This window comes from Cuculus canorus, chromosome 7 (assembly GCF_017976375.1).
Source record: "Cuculus canorus isolate bCucCan1 chromosome 7, bCucCan1.pri, whole genome shotgun sequence".
Lineage (NCBI taxonomy): Eukaryota > Metazoa > Chordata > Aves > Cuculiformes > Cuculidae > Cuculus > Cuculus canorus.
In genome coordinates, this window is record NC_071407.1 from 16,045,188 (window position 1) to 16,062,871 (window position 17,684).

The 17,684-nt window shown below is 38.4% G+C and overlaps 1 protein-coding gene across 5 annotated transcripts in view; it reads right to left on the reverse strand.

The window, feature by feature from the left end:
- The window catches only part of LOC104067851 (heparan sulfate glucosamine 3-O-sulfotransferase 1), a 52,887-nt gene extending 36,304 nt beyond the window's left edge, over window positions 1–16,583 (reverse strand). Inside the window, exon 1 of one of the 5 annotated variants that reach the window (XM_054072100.1) lies at window positions 16,568–16,583. The gene's annotated coding sequence lies outside the window, so the exon portion shown is untranslated. Of the gene's footprint in view, window positions 1–15,395; window positions 15,923–15,979; window positions 16,539–16,567 lie in introns of those variants that run through there. The other 4 variants (XM_054072095.1, XM_054072099.1, XM_009570649.2 and 1 more) reach the window with 4 other exon arrangements.
- Between the last annotated feature and the right edge of the window lie 1,101 nt (window positions 16,584–17,684).

Here is a 17,684-nt window from a genome sequence, read left to right on the forward strand (position 1 = left end):
GTTAAGGGCACGCAGGCCGTCTTCCACAAAACCCCCATTCAATATGCTTGGGAAATTAAAAAAAAGAAAAAAAAAAAAGAGAGAGATAAAAGGGAACTGCCTACTTTAGTTAAAAGCAAACAGCAAGAATTTCAAGGATAACAGATGTTATTTCCTTACAGTAGCGTCAGGAATGACCAAGCACAGAATTCATTTAAGATGACCACAAATGAAGAACAGGTAAAAAGTTTAGCATCTGCCACAGCCACTCCTCCCCCACAAGCCTCTGTAATGTTAAAGAACTGAGTATGGGGAGCATGCAAGATTAACTTCACAAGGTTAATTTTGGGTGTTTCAGATTTTATACTGCCAGTGTTACAATTGCTCCTTTGCATCATGGATATTTTACAAATTCTTTTCTTCATCTTACACCATCCTCAAAGTAAGACAGTCAGGGTAGGCAAACAGTGTATTTACACTAGAATTTGGTCAAGGTTCTGGCACTAAAACTTTATCTTAAGGCTCCATCCGTCCCCCAGCTTCCAGCACTGGTTCAGCATCCGTACTATCACATTCCTGTAGCATCTACATTTTACTCTAGGAACTGGCTACCACTCCTTAGAGACTGGTAATTTCTAACCTCAACTCTCTGTTGGCACATGGCTGCAGATGGATTTCAGACAGCAATTATATGGATGATAAAACACCAGCTTTCCACTACGAGGCTCTACAGTTGAATCCTTCTGTGCACAGCAGCTGGCCAACTGTTGATTATTCACAGCAGAAAGCTCAGCTTTTCCACTGACAGCCGATCTGAGCTCCATCTTTTTGATTCACCAATGAAGTCAAGCCACTAGATGCAAAATGGACTCAGTTCTTAGGCTTTCTGCACCAAATGCAGAATCTGATGAAGGGTAAAGAAGGCCATACTTAGAAGTAGAGCGCAACATACATTCACATTGTGGTCTATAAGAAAGGCAGGCAGGAAATTGGATAGCACTGGGCTCTGCCGGCAAAGACTGTCCTCTTATACACTGGTGTCACACAGAGAAACTGGATTACCACAGAATAACAAGTCCAATGAGCACTGACTATGAGAGTAGGATAGAACCTAATTTATCACTGGATTAATGTCAGACATTCCTCTTACCTACTCAATTAAAACATGGACATCTATCTTTCCACTCTATTGTTCAATGTGTTTCATACTCTTTGCTCCCCCCAGAAAGAAGATTACATTGGATTTTTTATTATATTCTATTTGCTCTCTACTATCCTTTCCAAAATAGGTTTCACATGCAGCAGGTTATATCTGATATTTGGAAAGAAGATACAATGGTATTTTTAACCTGTCTGCATCTGCAGTTTCACTGGAAGATAATGTGAAACTATGACCTGAGCACATGAAGTAACTATTCTGAAATGCACACAGTACACCTTAATTTGCCAGATAGGAGCTGAAGTCACATCAATGTAAGAAAATTCAGGAATATTAAACCAAATTAAATCTAATATATTGATCCATGTGTACACTTATTTCTCAAGAAATACAGTGAAATACACTGAATGGAGACAAGGAAGAAGTGTTATATATCCACTGACTTGAAATGATTGAAATAAAAAAGTTTATTTCAGTTTAACTTCAAACGCTCCCATGTATACATGAGTTAACAAACTTCTACAACTTTTTTTTTTCCCCTACCTACAGCACAGCTGTATTGAAAGAGTGCTTTACACACCAAGTATTCTTCTAAAAGGCCCTTCTCTCTCTCTCTGCTCGTCAGCACTCTCCAAGACCTTTCCACTCAGTAGGTACCCTTCACTCTAATCTTGTCCCAGAGTAATATTACATATCAGCATTTAACTACATCTGACAGTTATGAGACTTAATGCTTAACTAACCTAAGTTATTTTGTGCAAAACATGACTATGCTGTTTCTCCCAATTTAGTATAATTTGCAAAGTTGGAAGCCTTTCTTTCAGTATCACAATCCAAATATCACCTAAAAGTAATTAAAAGGGCCAGCTCCTTAAAAACATTCTGAAAAACCAAATTTCAATATATCACTTTTCATCTGCTAAGATCCTTTTCAAAATTTGATGCACCGTGGGCTTTTAAAAAAAGTTTGTTTCATTTGACTGTGTACTGCAATATTGAACAAACACTCTTCTCAAAAGTACTAAACCAAACTCAATTTAAGCAACCATAACTTCAATCACATACAGCTCCATGGATTTCAGCAGAACTGATGTTATGTTTGCAAGTACTCACGATAAAGTGCCTGGTGAAACCTGACAATTAAAATGCACTGTGTTTCAAATACTGATGTAAAGAAGGTCTATTTCCTGCCTTCAGTGAAAAACATGAGGAAAAACATCATTAGAGTAATTTATTCTGTTTACTTGGAAATAAGCCTATGAAAAAGCATTGTGAATATGTATTAAAGTACACAAATATATAGGAGTAGATTCCTTTAAGTATAAAGCCAGAATATGAAAAAATGACTCCTTTAAATTCAGCCTACCTTTCAGAAACATTAAACATCAGTTCTCCATAAATACATATTTTTTTAAATATATCATTTGGTAGCATGAAACTGAGAGCATCCAAAGCCACCAGCCAGTTGTGCTGGTAGTAGCACTATTGGACATTCAAATCTCTACTTCTTTACTTAACTCAAGTGTATTCTACCAAATAGACGGGTTTATTGTCATGTAATACTAGCCAAGTTCTTTACCTCAAATAGCACAAATCAGGCAAATTCCAGCTCTCCCATTGCAACCCTGTTTATCCTAGGAACTCACAGGAATCAGACACGACACACCTTCCCTCTTGGATGCTTTTGGCACATGTTAGCACAGCTCTCCTTAATTTTTGGGTAGTGCCAATGTCACCATTCTTCTCTAACTGTCAGAGGAGGCATTCAGAAGACAATGGGAAACCAAGAACAACTGTATTGCCTGGACGTATCTGAATATTAACCTTCCTCTATACCTGCCCACCCATTTTCAGGTGCTGAAAGAAAATCAAGAGAAATAAAATAAAACAAAATAAATCAAGGTCCATTCCTCACCCACTTTGTGAAACTATTTCAGTTTGCAGGCATTAATTAAAGCAACCCAAGATCAAAAGTGAAATTTTCTCTAAGGCAACTGCCCTTAACGATAGCAAGATCTGAGATGCAGTTCAGTTCTTCAGGGGAGGGCTATGGGCACTATGGCTGTATTCTCCATGGCTGTATTATTATTAAAATAATAAAAGAGTTTCAGTGTTAAGGTCCAAATCCATCATTCTACCACAAAATAGCCTATGAATTACTAGTGCAGACACTCTCCCAGCAGGTAGAAGATGTGGATTCAAACGCATGCAGGAGACAAGCCAGGTTTCAAATCCTGAATGAGTCCTATGCTGTACTATCAAATTACGTACTCATTGTCATAGTCATACAGAAGCAAATGATAATATTCTGAAGAAGCTTCCAGAAAAAAATTAACTACAGGCACCCCATTACTTCCAAAATTTTTTTACTTTAAGATATGACAAAAATGTCCCAAACTCAAAGTTCATTTACCTCTAAAGCTGGTCAGCCAAATGTTTGCTCACAAAGAAATGCAATGTTACACTTTACAGATGCTTTCTCAAGATAAAAAAAAAAAGAATATATTTACCCAGTACAACATATAAGGAAAACGTGACAAGACAAAGCCCTGATTCTGCCCAATTTACTGCAATCCAAATGCCAGTTGAACACCTGAACCACCGAATTACTGATTTTGTCAAAATACAGGTGAACAAGTAGTTTTGACAAACTGGTGTCATCTACTCAAAAAACATTTCAGAAGAAAACTCCATCCTAAGCAGCACTAATCAAAAACTGCAGTTGAACAGAGTTTGAGATTTCATTTCAGAACTCATGAAATCACATCAGGGAGACTGGAAGATACTGAAGAACGACAAGCAGAGAGTAAAAACAGAACTAAAAATAATTTTAAAAAAGGCCTAAAACGCCTAAAACACCTCCTCTCCAAAAAACCCTAATAAATAACCACCCCCCAAGAAGCCAGAAGAATAAAGCATAAATATGTGTCAAAGGAACTACATACCTCATAAAAATAATCTGTAAAAATAGACTGCATTAAAAGAAGTCTGCACTAGATATTGATTACACTTAACAACAGATAACAGGAAACAAATGAACAAGAAATCCAAACACAGAAGAAATGTAAAAACAGTAATTAAAATGAATACATGACTAAATTACACTGAATTTTCCTACCTCCTGAGCACAGAATAAAGTATATTCTGAAAAACTAACGGCATTATATATTAAGTTGAGGAAGAAAAACTTATCATCAGCAAAAAGGTTGGTGCGACCTTCTTCTGCCGCACCTGCCTGAATAATGCTGAATGGGCCTTAGAAAGGATTGTCTAGCTATTTTGAGGGAAAACCATTTATAGTCCTTCTCATCTCGCTCAGCCTTCCTAAACTTATTCCCTTGACATTAAATAAAAGTGGACCAATTTATAAAACTTCAAATAGGCAAAATATTTTCATTACGACCTTACAAATTGATTCTAATATTCAATATACCCATTTCAGAGCCATTCCACGTTAAACAGGACGTATTAAAGCTAAGTAGGTATTTACTCAACATCAAAATTAGAATAAGACAGATGCTAAGAGGTTAAGATGAAGATATTTTATACTTGGATACTTAGCTAACTTGAATGTAGACTTCATATTCTGAGGAATTTTGAAGCTTTAGTAGCACAAGAAACTATTCCACTTAAGAAGTAAAATCTCTTAAATAATTTGGAGAAGGTGGAGAAGGGGAAAAACATTTTCATCAAGCTCTTTGTTAAAAGAAAAAAGATTTTTCCACTGAGTTAGGTAAAACATGCTCCCCTAGCTACATATATTTCTTGCTGCCAGTGTGGTAAGCTCTGCCTGACAACTGGGATTCCTGGGACCTGCAGTTCCCTTGAAGTCACTTAGGAGTAGAAAAGAGTAAATGTATTAGACAGAATTAATATTTTCTCATTAAATATTAAGCTGAAATAGTGTGTCAACAGATACATTCCTTCCAAAAGTTTCTAACCAACCCTACAATCCCTCCCCTAATATGCCTTAATGCTTTATGTGAACACATTTTTCCGTGGGAAAAACAAGCTCACCTCAATTACACACTGCAGTCTATTTAAACCACTGTACCTGAAGTATAGCATTCAGTAAAGACTCAGATTGGACATCTCTCACTAAACGGCTACAAACCCCAAACTTAATTCTGAGCCTTATCCAAAGCCTCCTATGTAACAACTGACTGTGCGTGTTTTGGTTGCTCCATCTATTTAAAAAAATAAGATTGAAAAAATAAACATTCTTATAACCTTATTATCCTCATAAAAATCTACAAATGAAAGATTATGAAGTATCTGTTGCTATTATTAACTGTGCACAAGGAATACATTTCATGGGACCGGGATCAACAGCCCATGACCGCACAGGCACGGACTGTGTCAAAACACTAACATGCATATAATAACTGATACGCAGAGACAATTGGTATTTTCAGATTCATAATTTTTGAAAATTACTCTGCCATCCTAACATTCTTCTTTCTCTGAACCTTTTTAGCCAGTTATCTTTTAGAGATAAACACAAAATCAGCTCCACACAAACACTTGCTATTTCAGACCCAGACAGTTATTTCCTTCCTCACATATATGTATATAATAAATGGGAATACCCTAGGATCACAAAAAGTAAATTATGAACAGCAGAGCAGCCCACATTTCTTTATCTACAGTGCAAGGTAATATGGTCTGCTTGTACCAGAATAACATGTTAAAACATCAAGAGTATTATCCTGCTATTGGCCAACAGTTAATCACCTTAATCAGTGTATATGATACCGTCTGATTTTTTTTTTAAATGGAAATTTTACACACTGAATATTAGAGTTTTTACAGAAACAAATCAAACCAAAACAAAATGCTTTAGCAGCATTTCCTTCTAGTGCAAGCTAGTACAAATTTAAATATCTCCCAGTGGGCAATACAGAGCTATGTTCTGTGCTTGTGTATTTCTATTGGCTTCTGTTTGATTAAAGGAAACTGCTTCATTATAGAAGCAAAGTAGAACAATTCCTTAGAGTATTAGAGCACAATATTCTGTGCATATGACCACACAAGGATTCAAAAGAAAAGAGATACGATGGTCTTTTCTGAATACCTTACTACCTGACTTTGAGGAATGACTCTCTAGTGAAAATTTACATTATTTCCATTTTCTAAAACTCCATATGTAATTATCATAACAATCCTCTTTTCAAGATAAATTGAGTTTTGAAATTTCTGTTTTCTAACACTGGCAATATTTATGCTATCAGGACACAGGAGAACAAGACATTTATTTAAATGTTTGATGGCTGGCCTTTTATGCTTGTACTTCAACTTCCATGATTTTGCTGATGGCAAATTAAAAAAAGGTGAAAACAACAAAACCATTCAGCTCTCAAACCTGCTAAAGAGGCCTAATCTCTCAGGATTTTTTTTCAGTGTACAGGCACAGATCTTACTTTAGGATCCAGAAACTTGGAGCTAACATAAGAATGCAGTAGAGTATGAAAATAACAAGCCTTTTCTTTTTCTTCATTCTCCAGTGCACATGTCAGATTTTGAATTTGGAAACCCCAGAAGCACAAAAAGTCTATGCATTGTAGGGATATTTCATTAACCTACTATAGGAGGGGAGGGGAAAAATATCACAGCCAGAAAATCAGTGATGCGCAGGTTCTAAAACACTACTAAACCCCTCAACATTTAATAGTATAGAACAAAATTAAAGCCATAAAATTAAATTCTGTAAAGTAAGTATCAGATTAAAAACCTCAACAAAGCACCATCTAACTAAATTGGGCTATTTATTTACAAAATAAACTAAAGGTTGCATGTGGTACTAAGGAAATAGAGTTGGGACTTTCTGAGACTGACAGAACCTAATGTTTGGGGATTAGGTCTAAAAGATGTCCAACTGTTGCAACCTAGAAAACAAAAATCTTAGATGCTTATTTTCATACTGCATCTTAGGAATCCGTCACTAGAAAGTGTCAAAATCAACAATTGTAAGTGATTTTCCATCTTAAACTTGACAGTACTTTCCTTTATAAATGGTACAATGGGAAATATGGCAGTATGGGAATTAATGTGAGGTAAGTCTAGAAGATGCTTGAGAATCTGGCTGTTATAAGACATGAACATTTTTATTCTGAGCATCTATGCTTCCTTCATATACAAGAAGGTCACAAGATAAATCTTTCATTACCATATCTGTGTAAGGCTTATTTTAAATAATTAGTTTATTTAGAAACAATAAATAATAAAATCTGAAGTTCCAGTCAAAATTTATTTATTTGTATTTTGTGTTACAAACTATTGTTTGCAAGGCTTGACTGCTTTTCATTTAATAAGGTCTGCTTACTGTATAAAATACACAGAACAGCTTAGCTGAGTAATACGGCATTTTTATGGCTATGATTTTAACTAGTTAAGCCAAGAAAATAGATGACAGCTACTTTCTTTTTAATCTTACTGTTGAAGTTAAGCTGTAAACCTTTTCCTTCCAGAAATAATCCTCAAACTGATCGCTGGCAACTGATTGCTGGAGGGAAAGTCTGTCAACCAAGGAGGGTGGAGACATAAAAGACAAGCTCCCTCTTTCCATATGTAACCACCTTTCCATAAAAATAGCAGCTAAATCTGACATAATCTTTGTAAATTAAAGATCTATTTCATGCAAACCTATAAAAGATTGTTCTTTATAGTAGCCAACGCATTAATTCAGGAAAAACTATATCTGACTGGGCTCCATTACCAAAGAGACAAGATGTTATTCAAGTGTTCAGAATGACACCCTGTATCTTTGTTCCTTAAAAATGAAAGCATATCTTGTAAGAGCTGATTTCGGATACAGAGTGATATAGTCTGTCCTTTATATAGTTTAAACAAATTAATATCAAAATACAAACTCATCGGATTTCTAGGTCTAAAATATATCGGCCCTATGCTGTTCATTTGTAGAAGATTACCTAACTCCTTCAGAGGGTGAAAAGAAGATCATTAATAGCTATTAAGGAGTTTTGTACCTAGTAAGCACTATATAAGTGCTAAATTATGACAAAGACAAAGGTATCCTAGTTTCTCTCCATCCAGAAACTAAAGACTTATGCTCAGTATTTGGATCACTTTATTCACTCATGTCTAAAACCCAGTATCTCTACTAACTGATATTTTGCCATTTATCAACACAAGCTATTTCCCTATTATCCTGCTTTGGGGCTTTCATTTTTTTTTCAAATATCCAGTAAGATCCTGTTGTAAACAAATACAATCTTAGAACTCATTTTCTGTGGTCAATCCCTGCATAAAGAGTCTTCTGTCTGCAGTTTAGACACAGTTTAATTAGGAGTTTTTTTCCCCTTTAAACATTTTTTTAAGATAACAAAAAGACAAGACTTTACTTGTCTTAAGTCTTTAGACTTAAAGACATTTAAGTCTATACAAGTCTTTACTTGTATAGACTTAAATGTACACAAAATACACAAAATGCTTGGTTAGTACTCTATGATCTTGAGTTGGTTAGTACTATGAATGATCATAGTAAGGAAAAATATTAAATATTTTTCTCCATTCTTCTGCAAGTAACATAACATTTTACCTAAGAACTATATCCGGCCCTTTTATAGCACCAGTTGACAAGGACTTGCTCTGCCTTTTGAAGTTAAACAGAGTGTAGAGGATTAACAGGAAATTTCAGACAACAAAAAAAGAAGAAAATAAAAAAATAATTATTTTTCTGAAATTCAGATGATGAGCATACGCATTTATATTGATTTTGGAAATAAGGGTAAAGGCTAGAGCTGTTTATTTGCACAGGTGCCCATTAGCACTTCTTTGATTCCCACCTGTTCTCTGTAGCTTAGATGCCAAGAACCTCTCCAAATTCTGAAGGCATCCTGAAATGCCTCAGCACCACACAGAGAAGTAGAATTCTTCCATTTTTCTAATGGACTTCCTACAGAATGGGAATTCAGAATCAAATTGCAAAGACCAGATCTCATCTCAAAAATCAAGGTATTAAGTTGAAAGTACAGTTAGCTCATGACTGTGTCCTTAGGACACCACATCTTTATTTCAAGGAGGAGAAAAAACAGAATTAGTTGTTTCCATATTTTAAAGAACTACCTCTTGCAGTATTCTGTAAATGGAAAGCCTTCATTTAATGAAAATGTTCCTCTTCCTTAGCCTTCTATAAAAACATACATACATACACAAAGAAAATAAAGCTTCTTAGCTAAAAGCAAATGCACCAGCGACTCAGTAAGCCAACAGAAAACTCCTGTTCAAGCAATACTGAATAAATTTTCCTGAGACAAAACAGCTTGATCATAGACCAAGAGACTTAAACAGAGCACTGAGTATCACCGTAGAAACCTTAAGCAACCTTCCAGTACCTGAAGGGGGCCACAGGAAAGCTGGAGAGGGGCTATTCATAAAGGCTTGTGGGGATAGGAGCAGGGGGAATGGGTAGAAACTGGAGACGGGGAGATTTAGACTGGACATTAGGAAGAATTTCTTCACCATGAGTGGTGAGGCACTGGCACAGGTTGCCCGGGAAAGTTGTGGCTGCCCCATCCCTGGAGGTGTTCAAGGCCAGGTTGGATGGCATCTTGGACAGCCTGATCCAGTGGGATGTCCCTGCCCATGGCAGGGGGGTTGGAACTGGATGATCTTTAAGGTCCTTTCCAACCCGAACTATTCTATGAATCTATGATTGGACTAAATGATCTCCAGAGGTCTCCTCCACCTTCACCAGGTCTGTAATTCTGTGGTTATATATCCATTTAAGCTTTTGTGTAAACAGCTCCATTACATATATAAAGGTAAACTACTGCTATTTATCATAATAATGTCAATGTCTTATCCTGAATTTTCAATGTATGAAATATCATACATGACATGTATTACCTGCCATACTCTGCTTTCTCATGTACAATTAAAAATTTTAAGTATGAAGTAAGAGTTACACTACACCATTGTATTTCCATGGAAAACCTATTAGCCTTTGGGCATTAAGCAAAATCAACACTAGTGAAAGGTTTAAAAAAAGTTGCAATGTCAAAATGCAATAGAAGTAAGATTAATACAAAGTACTACTTATATTAAAAAAATGAAACATTTAAAAAACACCATTGTTTCAAACCCACACTTTAACTTAATTAATGAAATATACCCATACTTTTATTCCACCTCAAGTTATTCAAGCCATTGCAGCACATTTGTCCCTTTAGTAGCTTTTCCACTTTACATTTCAGTTAGAAATACCTATTTCATTAACACGGAGGGCTTGCCTTTCTTCTTGAGTAATAAAAGCTTCCTAACCTATTTGTTAGTTTTAGCCAATGCGGGTTAACTGTGTTTTTTCCCCATAGAAATTTCTTTAATATTTGAAGAGATATTTATATCAACAATTAGAAAAGCTAATCTTCTAAATATGCATGAAAGGGTAATGGTTTTTTGAGGCTACAGATGGAAGTGCAGTCCTGCAGCAATACTAGCAAGTGATTCTGGTCAACTCCACAGTTTTCATTCAGAACTTTGGTAGACAGCAGGAAGACTGATAAAGCTCTGCTAACAGTCACTTGTTTCACAGACACCATTAGAAACAAAGACTAGATGGAAAACAGGAATCTGCTTTAACAGACAACAAAGATCTCAGAAGAAAGATAGATACACCAGCAAAAAAAAACCCAAACAACAGAATCCTGGAGAGAATCTACACTTTTGAGGTCAAGGAATCTTCAACATAAAGCTGAGAAAAGGGCTTAAAAGCCCTTCCAGCAGCAAGACACTATTATCTGCTGTGGAGCCACATGGAGCATTCTTCCTAAAGTGACAGCTAGAGGATTACAATGTCTTTAAATAATTTCAACAATTCTACTTATCACAAACATAGGTCAGTCTGTTACTTAACAGAATAACCTAAGTAAATTTTAAATTACAATTACTACTTTCCACTTCAATAGTACATTTTCATGACTGAATTGAAGTGTTGCCCATATCATCCTAAAAATCCCATCTCTATCCTGTTTCTTTGTTAAGTCTCAAGAGATCATCTCATCAGCTTAACAGAAGGTACAGTAATTGTAAGGGGGAATAAAGAAAGAAGCAGTAGGGACATAAAGCTGACCTAGGAAATTAAACCAAGTATTAGAAATAAAAAAAAGTGTTTGGATCAGTCCCCTGTTCTCAATGACTAAGTGACAATGGCTTTTGAGCCATTAAGTTACGCTTCTTCCCAGGATTATTAATGGTTTGGCCTCAGGGTGGGGAATTTACAAAGGACCAAGTATCAGCAGCAGAAATCTGTAAAGTACTATTGCCTTTTAAACAGTAAGTAGCAAAACAAAAGCTGTTTCAAAGTGGAGAGTATACTGGAGAGCAGAAAATGTGATGCTTAGGTGTAAGAAGAGAGAAACAAGCGACCTAGGCACTAGTTACCCTGACTTCAATACATGAAAAATTAGGGGTTTCTTTTCTTCAGTTAAAAGGTAATGAGCAATAAGGAGGACAATTAAAAAAATAGAATAATTTCAACATAACTTTAAAAATGCTAATCTGGAACAAAGAAGTTAACTTTTAAAAGTAAATATTAAGGCAGAGGAAAACAACAGTCTAATCTCTTCAGATTTCAGTAAAGAATTTGATATGGTATCACCCAGCAAACATTTACTCAGCTGGAAAACATAGGGTGTAACACAAAAATAACGTGTATATAAAACTGACTAACAGAGACATATTGAATGGACTTAGCTAAAAACCTTCTTCAGACTCATCTTATTTCATGTCTGTGAATCTGGCACAAAGTAGAGGTGTTTTACCAAAAACTGGTCACAGGAAGCACTCTTGATACAGGGCAGGCTCTTGCTAACTCTTACAGAAGACACTGGAGGGCTGTTGGTATAGGCATATTAGAAATGGGAAAATATTTACTAACTCTTCAAAGCCACAGATTACAGTGCAGAATTTCTGTGTTTCATAATTAGAGAGCAACAGGAGATGAGAAATTACGCACCCACGTCTAGTTTACTGCAAGAAGATTAAGCCAACCTGGCATACCTGCAAAACAAACTTGATTTTCACCAACATCTGATAAGGTATTTTCAGTAGACCAAATACAGTACTGGCACTATTATTCCAGACTGAGGAAACACTCCAAGATACATATTTGATACAGGTAAGGCACACTCAGAATTCAGGAGAACCAAGTTACCAGGCTCTGTACCTTCCCTATTCATTCTGTTTTACTAGACAGGCTAAAAGGTGCTTGTTCTGCTTGTTTGATCCTTGCACATAAAAGCTGAGGAAGGCACAGGATCAATGTTTATAATTCACTGAGGGCTAGACACCAAGGAAGTTGTTTTTAAATAATAATATTGAGATATTAAAAATTACGAATCAAAGAATATACTTAGGCTGGAAGTTAAAAGAAAGTTCGAAGACTTAGGAGAGAGGTTATGAAACATCTTTCCAGAAGAACCAAAAGGTCAAAGTACTTAACTGGCTTTAAGGTAGACTGTGGTGACTTTATGACTGGGATTAGATAAGATTGTTGCCTAACTCAGAGAGGCCTTCCCTTCATCTCTGAATTACTACAGTGAATAACTGCTCTCTGTTCCGCTCCCCCCTTCCTATTTTTTTTGTTCCCACTATTCCCACTGAAGTTCAACTGAGGTTACGAGTGGACTACATGCAATTCTTTTACCTTTAAGAGAAAACAGCCTGAAAACTTAAACCCGTACCCCTCTAGCTTACATGTTTTTATAGACTATTGCATCAAAGTAAATGACTAGAACCTCTCCTTGAGATCAAAAGATTTAATCAGCAACTAAACAGAGTAGTGCACTGCGAACATACTGAAATGATATCCCCTCGTTAAATATTTGTCCTCCTTGCCAGTTTAATGGATTCCTGCTTACTATATAAACAGCCAAAAAAAAGAATTTGATATATGCCTCAAATGCTGGCGCTGTCCTTTCTATATTGATGTTGTTACCTGAAAACTTCACATAAGCTTCTCTTAGGACACATAGCTGCCTCCACCCCTTGTAACAATACTACTTTAGTGTTAATCCTTCAACAACCCATTTGAAAGTATTCTTATGGAAATGTGTAATTCAAAAACAGCTACAGAAAAGAGAGCATATTCACATGACTACAGATACAGACCAGTTGCCACAGAGTTATTTGTATAGCATTAAGAGAACATTAAGCAATCCTGCAGACAGCTAACTCTTCTCCATTCAACTCCTTTCAAAGCTATGTCCACCAAGAAACATGTTGCGCTAAGGTTTCATGACACTAAAAGCATGCTCAACCTCATGCAAACGTTGAAAAGGTAGGCAAGTCCATCATTTGCTGAAGTCACCAAGCCCACAATCCATTGTATCAAGCACAAGTCAGTACTGTATGCACAATGAAGCCTGGTGACTATAAACGCATTTCCTCAAATGCTTGTGGCCGACAAATTATTATTTTTTCTTAGATTAGATAAGAAGCAAAAGGTTTTCCTATGTAACTCAATCCACACTTTGGCAGTCAAATGTAAATTTCACTTAAAAACATACACCGGACAGAAACTCAAGCAATGAAGGAAATCATTCAAACCCCTATTTTTTCAGAACTTCCATGTTATCCATGTAGGAGCTACATAGCCAAAGGACTGGCCAGAACAATGCCAGTTACACAGGAAAAGCACTTCTATTAAACCGATACCTCGGACCAATAAACGCCCACCACTTAGTATACTTTGGCCACTTTGGAGACAGTTTTTCATTATATAATTTCCAGTTAGAGACAGAAGAATCAGAGAAGAAACAAACTGCTCTCCTATTGAAGTTCAAAGATTAATTCTACCTTTATTGACTGTCATTTGACCCCTACTATCTCTTTCTCTGCGATAAAGTAAATCCTCAACAACAAAATCTCTTTCAGTTGGTTTGTTAAAAATTAGACTGAGTTTTCCACCTTAAATGTCATAAACTGCTGTATATGAGAGCACTACTTAGTTCAACAATAACATGCAGTCTCAGATATGACAAGAATTCCATTTCAAAATGTTTCTTCCCCCTCTTAAAGCCTCCTTTTATTTTTTTTTTCTTATTATTTCAGGCTTGTGCTCATTTTTGGCTCTCTTATTTTGTCGCTGTAGAACAGTGACATGAAAACCACTGCATACACACCTAGTTTTCAAAGTAAGCACATTGAGTGGTTAGCCTAGCTCAAACGTTCTTGCTTACCTCATAGATTTCTGGGTTATTATTAGTTTATTTTACTAGTACAGCCCTCTTTTCCCACACATATACACACATTTTTACAATAAGATTGCAACTTACAAAACTTGCAAATCACATGTGCTGTTGAGGAACACAAGCTCCTCAATTCTCTCATTCTGATGACATGACTTACTGCAATGCACAGTCTCCGTCTATAACACACAGTATCTTTTTAATCAGAACGCAATATTTTTACGTAATTGGAACAAAAGAACTTAATGATATTTGCCGTTTACAGTATTATCAAAAGTGTTAGGGTACTGAAGCAATTAAACCCAATGCAAATTAGTTTCATCTGAAATGACAAAACATCAGTCTAGTTTTGCCAGCAAACTAGTCAAGTATATGAAAATGCATCGATGTAATAAAATCATTAATAAATTCTGCAATATGAAACTGTGATCTTATCAGCCTAACCCCCTCACGTCCTACTTTATGCTGAAATACCTGCCACAGGAATAAATATCCCTAAACACAAACATCTTACTGAACAGTGGTTCTCTCCAGTTCAGCTCATTTAACAGGCAAGTGTCAAGAACTATTACAGTACTGCCTTAGAGGCAGTAAGTGAAATTCTTGGAAGCAGCTTATCGCATTTTAAAACTTTTTATCAAAGGATGGAGATAATCAAAGCAGACATCACGCAGATTTCAGTTGCTGTAGTTGAGAAAGTCGACCTTTACAGTGGAAGTTGTGGTCTCCCTACTCCAAGTTTTCTCTATTCTGTACCTCATAAAATAGGGTTTTGTACTGACTAAAAACGGAAAGTAAAATTTAACAGCCTGGTTATTCTCAGTCTTTCCACGTGTAGCAAAAATAAAGAGGACATATGTGATTCTCAAGCATCATCCTTATACTGTCAACCGCTTCCAACTCTGCGAGAGATTTCAGGCTACGACATGTAAATCATCCCTACATGCTGTAATAGTACTTTCTGTTTAATCAGGAGACAAGAAAAATCCCCTCTAGAATTACAATAAATAACTACAGTTTAGCTTTAAATGAAACCATGTAGTTTATACCTGACCTGAGCTTCAGTCTTTTCCTAGTGGGAAATATAAATTCAGCATTTGGAAACATAATCCTACAGCTCCCAGCAGCCGGCTCCGCCGCGAACACTTTACATGATTTATAGCTCTCCTCCAGATTCAGATGACAAGTCTCGGCGGAGCAGGTGCAACGGGGTATTTCTCCCTTCCTTCAGAGATCATTCCCTCCTAGGTACGCTAATTAGCAAGTCTTCATCGCTCTCGCGTACGCGGGGAAGATGAAGCTAATGGATTATCCAGCCTCCCATTTCCCACGCGGAGCGGCTGCACCGGCGGAGGGAGGGACGGGGTTCGCCGTTCTTACTGCTGAAGCCACAACGTTTTTGACAACGTCAGCGGCGACAAAAGTGAGCCCGGCTCCGGCGCAGGCATGCCAGGAGAGCGATTTTTAATCCACAGGGCAGGATCTAGGGGACGCGAGCCTCCCCTCCCCTGCGCGTTTATTTCTCTCGCCCCTCCCGGCAAGTTAAAGCTGCCGCGCCCGCTCCGACACCGCCGCTCCCGCCAGCCCTTCCTCCTTCCCGGGGAACGGGGAGGCGAGTCCCGGCTCCCGTTACCTCCTCCGGAGCCATGGAGAGCGCTGCGGCGGCTCCGCTCGCTCCCTCGCCCCGAGCCGCCGGCACAGCCCGCTCCGCGGAAACGCGTTAGCGGCAGCCACACCGCCGTGAATTGATCAGCCGCGGCCACCGGCAGGGGAGGCAGGCGGAGGGCTGGGGCAGGGAGGCAGCGCCCCTTCTGCCGGGGATCGGGAGGCTGCGCCGAGCGCTCGGCTCGCCCTGCCCGTGCCCCGCCGGCTCGGGGGAAGGGGCGCTCCGGGCGGGTACCGGGGGTGCGAGGGCACGCACCCCGCTGGGACCGCGGCCGGGGGAGCGCCGAATGAACGCGGGGAATTGCGAAAGCGAAGCGGATTTCGGCTACCGCTCAGCGGAGCGCCGCGGGGATCCCCCAGTTCAGCGGAAAACGGGCTGCCCCTCGCCTGTCCGCTCGTGCCTCGCCCGCGCCCAAGCGCGGAGGGGATGAAGGGCGGCGCAAGAGCCCCTGATGGCACAAAGGCCACCGAGCATCCTTGTGGTCGCGATCACATTAGCAGGACAGGGCTCGTTTGCGCAAAAGTATCCAACTCCCCACCCTCCACCTCCCCCAACCTTCGTCAAAACAACTGTTCGGCCACTTGCGGGCTGCTGGAACCAGCTTTCTCCACGCCTGGTGGAGAACGTGAGCTCGCTTTGGTCTGCTGAAGCAGCCGCACCGGCTCCTTTCCCCGTCCTCCAGAGCCCTTCTTGGCACGGGGCTTTTACTGCCCTCACTTCTGAGGAGCAGCGCTGATTTCCTCAAAGACCATTTGTTCTAACTTGCAGTAACGCGGGACTTGGAGTTTACCACAGTAGGGGTAAGCAACCACTCGGATTTTAAGGGTTTTCAGAACAGATGTTAAAGACAGGAGCCCATTTGCGTTTCTCTTCCACTGCAAATACAGACAGAAGTCCTGCAGGTCTAGCATCCCTCTTCAATACTTACTACCAGGTGTACTTAGTCTACAGCACCAAGCAAGAGACATTTGCTCTTACAACCACTTTATCTTCTTAGTCAGGTTGCTCTTTTATCAGGTGATGAAGCTTATGAAGAACAGATGATTAATCACCTCTTTGTCACCTCCTCACCTCATTTATATAACCAGGTTTGCCTACCTGGTAGCATCATCATGCTTCAAGGGACTGTATTTGAATAGGGTATTATCAAGTTTTAAGGATTCTATACTGATCGTGTGCCAGGAGCAAAAATTTCTCCTGGCACCTGTTGTGGATTTTGGACAACGAAAAATTTTCAGCCTAACGCAGTTTTTTATAGAGATGCCCAAGTAACAAAGAGAATTCAGAAGCTTTATGTCGAGAGATCCCCCGAGTTGTCACAAGCCCTTAGATAGCTAATCATAGCCAATGAGGATTAGAGCTGTGTAAGGCCGAAGAAGATAATAAAAGGTAGAGCACTTTCATGGGTAATTTTCATTTACATGACACGTTATGTTGTTTTTTCTTTCCCATTATGGTGTAGATTTTGTGTTACTTGTATACAAAGGAGTAATTACTTGTAGCTCCACAGCTGAGGTCGCATTGTGGTTTGCATTTATTGCAGGATTAAAATCTCCATGTTTAATACTTGAATGCTTGCATTTAGACTACACATTTGGAACAATAAAACTTGAGAACTACAGCTGAATTTTCTTTTAAAAATAATGCTTATTTGGCTTCTGCAGAAAAAAAA